The sequence below is a fragment of the Malaya genurostris genome, chromosome 2 (assembly GCF_030247185.1).
Source record: "Malaya genurostris strain Urasoe2022 chromosome 2, Malgen_1.1, whole genome shotgun sequence".
Lineage (NCBI taxonomy): Eukaryota > Metazoa > Arthropoda > Insecta > Diptera > Culicidae > Malaya > Malaya genurostris.
Window position 1 is genome coordinate 30,836,564 of NC_080571.1, and position 11,219 is coordinate 30,847,782.

Sequence of the window (11,219 nt, forward strand, 5' to 3'; positions counted from 1 at the left end):
TTGATTCGTTTCGTTTCCAATGTTACTTCACAAAAATAGAAACTTGCTCTCCCGCGCCCGGGTTGGCGGTTCAATGCATACGACGCTGGTTTTACAAGCCAGTTGTCATATGTTTGAGCTCCGACCTGGAAGGATTCAAAGTGTCAGTAGGATCGTAGTACTAGCCATGCAATGATTCTGTACGCTAATCATTGGCTGCGAAGTCTGTTGAAACAGAAAGGCCAAATTCCACAAAAGGCATGTAATGCCAAGACTTTGCTCACCCGCGCCGAAAAATAAACAAACGCGATCCCGTACAAACGGCAACATAAAACACCTGAAATTAGGTCGGTACATGGGTTACCCTATACCCCGCCAATATCACCATAGATGTCGCCACTGCGCATAAACGCATAAACGACACTCGGTCAACCAGCCCCGATCTCCCCTAATAATATTTGTTACGTAATCTTGCGTCTTGGATATCTTTCAGAAGGTGACAAGTAAATCGCTGTAGCTCATTTAACAATCGATAACATTTGTTTGAATATTATTTAAGGATAACATTTTTAATACAAGTTCAACATATTAATTATTATATGTACCGAATTTAAACAGCACTATTCCGACGGTTCAGTACAGCGTAGATAGAGTAGGCGGTGTTCAACGTCTGAAAAAATATGAATCATAAATTGATTAGAATTTTTTATATTTAATAGGTGGGCAAACCGAGTTGAATGTTTCCAGACTGAAGTGGAAATAATCGCCTGCCTTCAAAATGAATGGTTTGCTGGTTCGAAGCATTAGGCGCATTAAATCCTTTCGTTCCGGTACGGGTAGCTTGTACCAATCAGATGAAAAAATGGCGTTAGTCAATTGATGGCTTTTGAATGTAACCTCATTCCCGAACATACACGGTAAATATATTTGCATCAGCATGGCTACTAAATAGCATAACATGGGAACCGATGATCTCAGATCGGTTATGTTCATCTGAAAAGATACGCTTTATGGCAACAGGTTGGTTGACAAATTTTGTGTTTACCGAAGAAAGGGCGAACATCACTGCACAGATTGTTATTCCACTGGCACCAATTTGAATAAAACCCGGAACTGAAAAAATGTGTTCCACTTCACGTACGAAACTGAAAAACTTAATTGATTACTTTGTACAGTATAGAAAAATCTGAAATATTTACCTGTGTATGCGATCATACTTTTCGATATGCTCAACAAATGTTTGACGATACAATTGTTTCTCGATATATGTACGAGATGAGGGAATTGGTAATCTAGCAAGATCTTCTAGTAACAGATCAAGCTGACAACTAACTACGCTCAGCAGATAAACAACTTGCATATCAGCTACTACATTAAGTGCACCATGACCAGCCATTCCAAATATCTGATAGGCGAATATTATGTAATAATTGGTTCTATGATTCTTGCCCAAAGGAACCCAATAGAACCAATTGGTAAATGGTAATTTATAGCTGTCTCCGAACAACAGGGCCACCGGACCGAATACGGATAAAATACAGAATAAGGAGAAAACTAGCATCACTGTATTACAACGATTTAGCATACGAGTTTGAGTTTTCAAATCTTGGCCGGTTTTGGCTGCAAAATTCCTTCGAAACAGAAATTCGATTCAGTCGAAGAATCGCTGAAAAGTTTCGAATCAAAACTAATTGCTTAGTGCACATCGCTACTTCGGTTAAAAGTATGAAAATCACATCCCTCCATAATTCTTTAGAGTTGTCAGTAAAGAATGAGCTCAGAAACATCGCGAATATGTATGCGAATGTAAAAAAGAAATGATAAATCCAAAAAAAAGCACGATACAATAGGCTTTGGTCATCGGTCGTCCAGATTCCGTAGACCTTCCAAACCCAAAAGGTAATCCGCTGACACAAAACGAACTCACTGTCTTCAACCATGATAGCTGACTACTGACTACTGGCGTAACTTCCTGTACTTGAAATGATTTTTATATGACGAAATGAAAATTTTAATTACCGGTGAGGAAGCGAAGGGCGTGATTCATTGATCAGAACTGTCCTGGATAATTACATTGTTACGAATAAGTCATGCCTTTCACCCTTAAGGATTCGGGATTTAAATAGGGTTACCACCTCGGATGACTCACGCACCCGGCAGCAATTTTATTTGTGGAAATATATATATTGAATATAGAAATAATTATTCATTTAATTTTCCGGTTTATCTATCAAACCGTGTAATATTTGCAATGTAATACCTGATGCTGGAGACGTAACTGAGATGAGTGTGTATAACTAACTATAGATCTAATTACTACACACTGAACAATACGTGAGAGATACGCATTGTTTTATCTAAGTGAATTAATTTTGTTATTAATAACAATGGTTCAGCCGACCAATAATCTACTTATTAGTGAAAACATATTGCGCTTGAATTGTGGGATGTGATTCCGTATTGGAAAGGAAATTTTATACAATATACTATGTTATTAAAACATTGACCTTTTGCTTCAATGTAGATGCGAAGAAAGGAATTGCAAAAATTTTAACAATATATGTTATACTTTATTTCTATAGAACAACATGAAAACAAGAACACTTGTTTAAATCAAAACTAAGTTTCGCTTCAGGAAAACTGACAATATTCAGAATACATCTTGCAAAATCTCAGTAATTCATCGTTGTTTTCGGAGAAAGAAGCGCTTAATTTTTCGCTAGATAAATTTTAATAATTGAAGCAGGTGGTAACCCTAGTATTAAATAGCAATAGATGACCTGATGAAACCTACTCATTGTAAAATAACGGCCGTTCGCATTGCTCGGTTTGGATTGGTTTGATACTTTGTTGCTGAAATTGCTTAGCGAATGACTGGCCCACATATATATAAAAAAACTTGTGTTGGTCAGGCTTATTAAAAAAAATCTTTTCAGATGTGTTATAAAATGCAACTTAGAAGAAATTAAAATCGACACAGTTTCCTGCATTTCAAAGCTACTTTTGAGATGTTTCCGAAATCTATTTGTTTCGGATGCCAAATTTCTTACTGTTCCCTATGTTAGGAGCGGCGGGATTTACAATACCAACAAACGTGAACCAGTACATATCGACTTCCAAAGTGAGTCGTAAAATCAACAAGAAGTTATATATTTGAACTTCTGCATATTTGCACGTGCACTACTCGTGTAGCTTAGGTGTTGATTAAGTAATCATTAGCCTATCTGTGCGTACAGCAAACAATGTTCACGATAATCGTTCCTCCCGTCAGCTGTGAATTTCGCTTTCGCGTATTTTTGTGCGCAAAAAGATTTTCAACTGCAGACATCCATCGAAACTCAAGCATATTTTATGGACTCGACATTTCGAATGGGTTTGCTTCAAGATAAATAGCGATCCCCAGAAACTTCTTCTGCATTCAGAGATTAGTTGATTATCACTTGGTAAAGTAGTATCGAAATGATTTAAAAATTATACTCGAAGACAAACAGTTCTTGACCAATTTTTTTGCAGTGTTTCTGATGATTATATTGGCCTATCAATCATATATTAGCCAAGAATTGTAATAGAAAAAAATTGATGCCGTTTGTAATAACATATGTACGAAACATACCCCATTAGTTAGTTTTCTGAATTTGATTGGTTAGAATTAGGTACAGTTGATTGTTGTTTATTATAAACTATTATTTTTATTTATTAGGCTGGTAATTTAGCAATGGCATACGGCCTGTAATTAGGCAATGGCACATACCACAAAAGCTAAGGTTGCTGTCAGAGAGAACATCATTAGCGGCCCTTACACCGGATAATATTATTGTCAATCCAAAGTATTGTCAATATAATAAATCCAATTGGCTTGATAACTTGAGTCCGAGTTTTTCGAAAAATTAAAGCGTTGACAATATTTTCGTCAATCCAATGAAGTTTCCATTACACGATCAAATGTATTGTCAATACTCCTTGTTCTGCCAATAATATTGTCTCGTGTAAGGTCCGCTATTTGCGAAACACTTTTACCGCGTTCACTGTGACAGGTTTGTTTTGATCAAATGTAACAAACTCACACGCGCGTCTTGACGCTTCGCATGGCGTTTACACTCTGACAGGAACCGCATTAAACGATATAATTGAGCAGACACAAAACTCCCGCATACAGAAAATGAAAAGCTACAATAATGAGGTGTAATCGCAACAACTGAGCTATGACACATTCCCAGCAGTTACCTGTATTGCAACAACTAATGAAGTTTATTAAAATTTGATTTATTTGCAATATGTTGAGAAAGAAACAGTTTTCTATTTGTTTGTAAAGTTTTGTGAAATTTGAGAGAGAATTAGGGGTTCAGGACGCATTTTTATAAAATGGTGCATATATGTTCATGTAACGAAAAATGAATATTGACAAAATATTTCACGAACATGTTTGTTGATAATACAGCTGAAAAAACAGTTGTGGCAAAATCGGTCTTTTGCAAAACAAGGAAGCCACTTCAGAAATTTCTACTCTATTCGCATATGTTAAAATCAGTTAGCTGTGTTGGAAAAATATCTCGTCAGTGAACTTATTATTTACTTTACTTATTATTTATATTTATATTTATATTTAGTTCCAAAATCTAGTTACAGAAACCAGCTCCAAATATAGTTTCAGCATGCTGGTTCAGGAGTCAGTTCCTAAATTTAATTTTCGAGTTCTAAAGTTGAAAAGTTATATAACACGCAGATTGGTCTATTGGGTTACTTTTTATACTCTCTTAGTTGAACATCGAAACAGATATGTCTCTGGCCACCTCAAAACCATAGTCGCGGGTACGAGAAAGGCAAAAAAGCGTGATGAGTTTTCATCTATATTAAAAAAAATGAGAAAAAAACCTAATTTGTGAGCTATCTCAAACTGTTCAAAATTCAATCATAAATTGATGATCACATCGCGAAAGAATTATGTTATTGCATTCAGTACTACTCGAGATATTCACGAATAAGTTCTACCCATTCTTGTACAGGGCGAATTTTAGAAGTCAAATAAGACTGAAAGATGAAACATGTCAGTGAGATGCCTGTAAAAAACCTGTTTTAATCCACCTTGTGGTGTAATTAAAGACTGTCCCAGAAAGTATGGACGCAACCAAAAACCGCTGCCATTTCGCAATGGTTCAGAATCTGTCAATTTCATGGCTGCGTCCTGTTGTTTACACTCTTCTCTAATCACTTGTGCAGTTGTTTATTCATTTTCATTAGTTTGTTTCGAAATGCGTGGACTTTCAGCAGAAATTGTGTACAAATGGTGCACAGAACGCGGACTGTCACTGAGAAAGATAGCAAAAATGGAAGGAGTAAGTGAAAAAGCCGTGCGAAATGCAATCAGTAAGTTCGGTGAGGATAACCTTTGAGGATAAACCTAAAACGGATCAAAAAAAGGTCCTGCTAACCCTCAGTTGGATAAACGTATACTGAAGGCGTTCGAGCAAAAGAAGAAGTGGGCACTTCAAAGTCAAATGTTCTTCGTGCTAAAGAACGTTTGAATCTTCGAACCTATAAGAAGCAGAAACAACCAAAACGTAGTGCGAAACAAGATGCATCGATCAGGCCGAGGGTTCGAAGGCTGTACAATACGATTCTTGCTGGAAATTTGAACTGCATAATCATGGACGACGAAACCTACATGAAACTCGATTACAAATCCTTGCCGGGACCACAATATTATACGGTGTGAGAAGGGCATGTGTTAAACCAGTCCGAGACATCGATTGAAGTCGAAAAATTTGGTAAGAAAGCTATGGTCTGGCAAGCAATTTGTAGCTGCGGTAAGATTTCGAAACCCTTCATCACCACTGCTTAAATGAATAGCGAAATATACATCAAGGAATGTTTACAAAAACGACTTTTACCCATGATTCGAAGAAACAAGGATCCTGTTGTCTTCTGGCCAGATCTTGCTTCTTGCCACTACTCGAAATCAACGGTAGAATGGTATAATACCAAAAATGTCACTTTCGTCCCGAAAGACATGGATCCACCAAATTGCCCACAACTTCGACCAATTGAGGAATTTTGGGCATTAACGAAGGCACATCTTAGGAAACATGTCTCGGCAGCCGAAACCATTCAACAGTTCGAAAAAGATTGGAAAAAAAGTGTCAAAACTTGTCGCCAAGAAGTCTGTACGGACTTTAATGAAAACGTTCGCAAGCTAGTCTACAATGGCTAAGTAGCCAAGTAGCATGTTAAGTTGCTGTCCTGTATATTTCTACTGACTGTGCAATTTATCAAGTTAGTTTACATCACTATTCTAGTAACTGTTGTGTTATGGAAAAAGCGCAATTTTTCTGTGTTGTGCAGCATACTTTCAAGTTCATCCGTTATAGTGGTTTTCAGCTGGACATAGAATGCGACGGAATCGTCGCAGGATAGCGAAATAATGAGCGTCAGAATCACTGATGCCAGGTTTGCATATTGGTATGTAAATTTGCAATTTCGTTTGTTAGCAGACTTTGCAATTAAGCCGGCTTTTTTGCAGATTTTCAAAATTTTTATAAACAATCGTCCATTTTAATGACTTTTGCTATTACTGTAGGGTTTTCGTTTGGTTTTTTCGTCATACTTCTAAATATTGAGGTCGCATAGGACCATTTCTAATACGCAGACGCCTAAAATTTCACCTGGCATCGCTGCCAGCAAATTAGACAGTTGTTTTAACCCCTTCGCTGTCTGTTGTATTGAAATTAACTAGCATTAGAGCCAAAAGAAAAATTAATCGGCTGTTGGATTGAGGCCAATTGCATTTTCAACTGGTAAAATTCCTTAGCGACAATTGTTATTTCATTGTTCATCGGAAGCATCAACAAATGTATATCTGTCAAAGACGACCAACTTTTTAGAGTAGACAAATAGCACAATCGAATAAAGCACGAGGTTTTGAAAACCAAGGCGTCGATTAATACAAAATACAAATGAAAAGGGAACATACTAAGCACAAAATACCCAAGCAACCAGAAGTTCCACAATTACTTGAAAAGTCCACTTTCTTGCTGCTTAAAAGTACACGCTGAACTTTTGAGAACTTGAAAGTACAGATCAAGTTCCGCGTGAACTTTCTAGCTGCTTAAGAAAATACGTGGCAATTTTTGACAGTTCGAAGTACAGAACAAGTTCCGCGTGAACTTCTGCTGCATAGAAGCTGAACAATGTATTCTAGAAGCAGCTTGGAAGTTCGTTCCGCTGCGTCGCACGAACTTTCAAGTGTGGATAATTACTTAAAAAATGGGCTGCTTAGAATGCTATTGATTAACTTTGAGAGCTGCTAAGCCAAATCAGTTCCATTTATCCGAACTTTTGGTTAGTTGGGTAACCATTATGTACGATTCAGACGATCCGTCTTCTTTTGTCACAGTCAATCTCCGTCACCGGCACCGTCAACATTAATTACATGCATTCTAATGGAGCCATTCACACGCAACGTCACTGTCACGGAATGTCTTGACGGACGGAGCGTGTGAACGTTCCGGTAAAGAAAGTATTAAACTAATTTTGACGGAAGCTGACGTTCCGGTGACGGTGACGGAAAAAAATCTGTGCAAGTTGTAGCCGTAATCTGCCACATACGCATTATCAATATGAATTCATTATGACTGAAGTTTTCCTAATAATGAATAAAAAATTAGTCATTGTAACGGTCAATTTAAAAAATATTTTTTTTCTGGCTTGTGGTCTCGAAGGGGTTGAATCGATGCGAATGACAGTTTCGCTATCTTTGCGGCATTTTGTCGCTATCTTATCGCATCGCAATCTTTTCTAGCCGACAGTGAAAATCACTATATTACGAACATTTATTCACAACGATTGTGCAACTGATACAAAAACTCATGCGTCGATCCCATCGAAAAGGTAGTAATAAAATCAGCGGAGAAACAATTGTGAAACTCGTGCAATCTACTGCGTAACGTAAACAAGAAATGGAATGATGTTTACAAAAACATAACAAACATAATTTCTTATAAATAAGTTTCACATTTGATTTTCAATACAACTGCTCTCAACACAAACATGGATCTTGTAAAATAATCTGCACATGAAAAATGATAATGCACATAGGGTAAGGGCTCCCTATTTCATCTCATTTGTAAGGACGTCGCCTTCAAACCCCGATTTAGCCACTAAAATCACTGTAACTATTTCATATTACTGCTTCATTCACCTTGCTCCACGTTGAAAATTGATTCACATTTCTTGAAAATTAAACTAATAATTACAAAACAGCTAAAAACACTAATGATGTTTCCACTACTCTGCTCCTAATTTCATCTCAATGGACTTTTATCCATCCTATCGTTGATCTTTTATTCATCCTATAAATTAGCAATGGCGACAGCAATCAAAACAAAATATTCCACTATTACACTCTCACCCGCATCCGCATGGCTGCCAAGATGGCTGACAAAACGCTGCCAGCTGGAAAAATATGGCTTGCAGACATTCTGGTGACCGACTGCCTTACCGCTGCCAGATATACAACTCAAACGATACAACCGTACCCACCAGGATTTTTCCACATTATTATTATTGGTAAAAAATTTACTCGTTGAATTATCTAATTAATGGGGCAATGACTTACGGAGATCTAAAGAACTATCTTTTAACATCACTTTATTAGTGAAAACAGATAGAACAGATATAGGACTTTCTATGCAAAGTAATAAATATTTTCTATGAAAATACCTGGCATCTCTGTGCACAGCCGATGAAACACACACACACACACACTTCACAGCGTATAGCGGAATGAAACCAGTGCTACTAGATTTGCCACAATGATTATTTCATTAGTATTTAACACGTTCTTTCTGGTAATATTCGTAGTTTTATTGAAATATTAATATCAATAATATAATTAAACTAATGTCACGGATGCCAAAAACATACTTTTTGATGATAATTTGAAGAAGATAAACAATTTTTGTTTTGTAACATTATGAGATAACTTGGCAACTTTGCGAAACCAAATGAGATGAAAACAAAGCGCAATCAAGTGAACGAAGTGAAAAACTTTCATCTCATATTTTTGAAGACTTTTATTGCTTGTCGGGTAAATTTTGAAGTTTTTAATCGTTAACTAAACAAGTGGCAAGTGAACATAACTAATTATGAAGTCATCCAGCATTCAATGCTAGTGTAATTGTGCGAAATAGTGATCATGTTTTGAGACGAATCGATTAGTAGATATTCAGAAACATGACGAATTGTAAATCTTGAGACGAAAGTGTGTCCTAAATTGAAAAGTGAGTTTATTTTATTTGAAAAAAACGATCACCGAAGAATTTAAAACCATTTCTTTCAATAGGAAAGTGTGACAATAGCTTTTCAAATCATTTTAAAACATTTCACAGTTTGCTTCCGGTAGGTTGTAAAATATTATTCATGTTCAAAGTTATGAGGTGAAGGGATGAGATGGAAATAGGAGCTCAGATGAAATAGGGAGCCGTTGCCCTATTGTAGAATTAATCTTTTGTGTTTTTTTTAAATAAAAATTGACAACGAACTGCATTTTTGTATTGAAACATGTATTCGTACACCCGAAATTTTCATACGCCTTTAAATTAACGTGTTTTTTATGATTGTACACAAATTTCTGTGAAAATAACAGTCTATTTTTAATGAGAATCATCGGAATGGTGTTTAAAATACGTGTATTCAAACATTCTTTAAAATTCTCAGCCGATTTTGATCAAACTAATGTGTAATTAAACCTGAAAAATCTCGAAATGATTTTTTCTTGAATATTTTCCAATATGGCATCGATTGTAACAGTGAGTTGAATAGAAAATGGTTCACCCAACGTAATGACATATATTATCTAAATAACAGGAAACATTAACATGTTCATATTTGGGAAAGAAATCCTCTACGTTTTGTTTTTTATCAGTTTTTTTTTTTATTTTGGCAAGTCCGTGTGCTGGAGGTGCAAAAACAAGTTGCACAAGCGGTAATATATAACTATGGGAGTAACTATGATGAAATTAACTTTTCGTTCAATATCTTTGAAAAGTGATGTCAGGTCTGCTTATTTTTTTAGCGAGATGAAAACCGAATACAAATTATCTGATTGATTTTTTGTTTTCATTGTGTAATCCTGCAACTTTTATGATAATAATCTCATGTCTGCAAGTTTTACGTTCAATTCAAACATCTTGCACAACTTTTTTGCAAGTTTTGAATTTTATATCAATTGTAACCGTTTGTTACAAAGTCCTCTGATTATTTTTAGTAAATGTTTAAATGTTATTTGTACTGTCACGTTTCTAAATGTTAAAAGAAGGGTTAGTCAAATAAAAATGATTAAAAATTGCTAGATTATATTGTTATTGTAAAACTAGGATTAGTAGGGTTAAATAAATAAAAACACACAATTGTCAAAACACTAAAACAACACAGTGGGTATAAATGAACACCGAAGCGTATAACAGAAAATGTAAGGTGGCGGAAAGCTGTTCTACGGCTGATGAAGTACGATCACAGACTAACAGACAGGACACTCAAATTAGATTCTTTAACCATATAAACGGTCATTTCGAATATTCCTTTAGTTGGGACAGTACTCGCATATGTCATGATGGCGCCACGTTACCCTATCAAATACATCCTGTCTGTCATCTAGACTGTGGTTATTTTTTTCATTTACCAACCGAGTTGCCATTCATACATAATTACCTGTAATGTATTGATTTGTATACCTCCATGCGAATTTCATGCAGGATACAGATTAATTACATATTGCCAAAACTATATACAGAATTGTGCCTACTTCTCATCCTACAACGCAATACAAAATCGAACCCGTTTTGTTACAATATTTACTTGCTTCTGGTCTTAATTTCGGATGAAAATTACCAACACAATCAAAAATAGTCTAGATGAACAACGTTGAGTAAAATAAATGTTTACTTTCCAACATCGCTAAAAAAGTTAAATATATTATCAACGTACTCCAATAATTTATTGTGACGATTCATTATCAAATATTTTGATGAAATCAGGCAACCCTGTAAGCAGCTGATCGGTGTTGACAAACGAGGGGAAACCAACTAGTAAAAAACCTTTTACGTAACACAAGGGGTGTACAGATAGTAAATAGTTCGCGCAGTACAATATAGGTGGAACTAGTGCATCACGAAAAATGATTTTTATAACAATTTACTCATACTGTCATGTCTGTTAGTCTGTGGTACGATTGCGCGGCACACTAA

General features: G+C 35.9%; 1 pseudogene; it reads right to left on the minus strand.

Moving 5' to 3' along the window:
• Positions 1-589: 589 nt before the first annotated feature.
• Positions 590-1,919, minus strand: LOC131428572 (odorant receptor 94a-like; annotated as a pseudogene).
• Positions 1,920-11,219: the final 9,300 nt, after the last annotated feature.